Here is a 2,500-nt window from a genome sequence, read left to right as displayed (position 1 = left end):
GACCTCGCATTCAAGCAAATCCTCGTGTGATTGGACACAACCTAAGAAGTCTTTCTCTGTCTTAAAAATATCGTGTGAATCACCGGTTTCCCAAGGATAATGTATCAAGGTCGCCCATATTTGTCGTTCTACATGATAACTTTTACACAGAATAACTATTTTGACACAAGTATATTATATCAAACACGCTCTAAAATGGCATCCAATGTGATTTATCAAACATATTTCTAGAAAAAAATCTAGAAACCAGGCTTTAACACATGAATCATCTACAGCTCTAACAAATGAATAAGAACTTCTGATATATACATATCTGTATATATGTATATATACATATATATGCATATATATTTATATATATATATATATATATATATATATATATATATATATATATATATATATATATATATATATATATATATATATATATATATATATATACTTTTCTTACGAACACGATCTTTCCTTTGGCTAAAAACCACTTATAAACCTTATTGAATAGTCCGGTAGACAATACAGTTACCTATAGTTACTGACAGAACAGATAGTTTCTATACATTGCACGGCGCAACCCTGGGCCAAGCGCCAAGTTTGTACACCACATTTGGTTCATTGCTGAGACACTGAGTAGAAGATTATCAAGATGAAAACCCTTTACTCCCAGGACAACCCACAGGAGGGGAGAAGTGAGGGGAAACGGCACGTCCTCAGAGGGGATACGACTGGTGCGAAGCCAAAAAGTAGACTTTTTTTATTTCTTAAGAACATCTACGTGACGTTGACATCTTTTGGGGGCGATGTTGCTTTATCTTGGGTTAGTCTTATGGGGGGAAATGGGTCGGGGAGGGCACGATGTGTAGGGAGTGGGGGAGGGGGGGGGTGGAAGAAGGGGGAGGGGGACCAAGGCTGCTGGCTTTTCAGTGTCGCACCAACCGCATCCCTCACGCGACGACTCCGAAATCCTCTGAAATGGGATCGGTTTCTAGCAAGTCACGAAAAAGGATAGAAAGAAAGAAAGAAAAAAGTTACGAATTTAGGACTAGACGCCCCCGGACATAACGAACTTGGACAAAATGACCTGGACACGATTGATCTCACAACTTTGATGCTATATAAAGGTTTATTCCAAATACCTTATATAATATGTACACAGTGACTTGCAGACTCTCCTGATTACCCCAGGAACCGACAACATAAGTAGAAAATGATTCTCTCTGGAAGTTTTTTTGCGCGAGGGAGCTCTATCTCGAAGGGGGAGGGGCCTGTCCGCGTCGCTTACGGCTAGACCTTCGTTTTCTTTCTGAAATTTCGTCCTCCGCTGCACAGACTTAAACAAGAAGAAAATATCGTACCTAGAGTTCTGACTTCCGGCCTCTGGGAGGAGGGTGAAAGGCGAATAAAGAAGAATAGACCAGTCAATCTTGGTTGCGGAGACACACAGCAAGTTAGAACTAAGGGCTTATGTCGTTGTGATCATAATTTAGTGTTTTTTTTTTATTAATTTATTTATTCATCTAATCCTAACAAAGTCTGCTCTAACCCATCAGCTGATGTGGTGACATGTGGCACATTCAGTTTAGATTGAGAACTGAGGACAATTGAGGAGTCGGTAGCTTGACATCTGCCGTTCAGCCCTCACTTGCATTGATTCTTTCATCGAGTTGAATACAAACAAAAATGACAAATTACATAAGTAAACAATAAAAAAAGCCCATTACATCAGTGGCTAAATATGTAATGTGGTATCTTGACCATCTTTTCTACCTGTGAAGGATGTGCAAACCATAAACACCGGAAAGCACATCTTGTTCAGTCAGTACATGAAAAAAGAAGTACCACAGATCTAGTACATTTAACATGAAAAAAAGATACAATAAAAAAGTCCATGATGGTTTAGAAGAGTTTAATTCTCCTTCTCAGCAAATATACACCCATTATAATGCCCTAAACCTGTAGTTATAAGCACGTTGTAGCATTTTCTCAGTTGTGTCCTTCTATACATGTTAAGAAGAGGCTTGGTATGAAATTGGTGAACATGAAGAATCGAGAATAAGAAGTTCCCATCATAGACCCTAATTTTGCATGTAATGAAATCATAATAAAAAATAATCAATATTAAAACTTTGTTCTTGATCAAGACAAATCACGGATTATGTGTGTTTGCCCTGATGTGTTTTAAGAGTAGACTCTGGTAGGATTAAAACAGACTTACATGAGAGACTTTTGATTCTATAGTAAAGTTTGACATCATGAGATGACTGTACACTCATACTGGCAGTAGCGGTGTTTTAGACCATTTAATGAAAAATAAATAATAAAGATAAAAAGGACCATAATAATAATGATAATAACAATAATAATATAATCATGATATTATTAATAATAATAATGATAAACACTTGAGCCACTTTCTTCAGCTCTCACATAGATGCTTCTATTTCTAACGTAAAGACATCGACCTTGCACTGCGCTTTCTAACAAAATATAACAAGAAATA

At 37.0% G+C, this 2,500-nt stretch overlaps 1 protein-coding gene across 3 annotated transcripts in view; it reads right to left on the bottom strand.

The window, feature by feature from the left end:
• Positions 1-449: 449 nt before the first annotated feature.
• LOC113808306 (homeobox protein abdominal-B) overlaps positions 450-2,500 on the bottom strand; it is a 602,984-nt gene continuing 600,933 nt past the window's right edge. For all 3 annotated transcript variants that reach the window (XM_070114012.1, XM_070114014.1, XM_070114013.1), the window contains one exon: positions 450-2,500. This exon is cut by the window's right edge and continues 1,064 nt beyond it. The gene's annotated coding sequence lies outside the window, so the exon portion shown is untranslated.

Source organism: Penaeus vannamei, chromosome 35, assembly GCF_042767895.1.
Source record: "Penaeus vannamei isolate JL-2024 chromosome 35, ASM4276789v1, whole genome shotgun sequence".
In the NCBI taxonomy this organism is placed as follows: Eukaryota; Metazoa; Arthropoda; class Malacostraca; order Decapoda; family Penaeidae; genus Penaeus; species Penaeus vannamei.
Note: the sequence above shows the minus strand (reverse complement) of the source record. Positions and strands in the feature narration are given on the sequence as shown.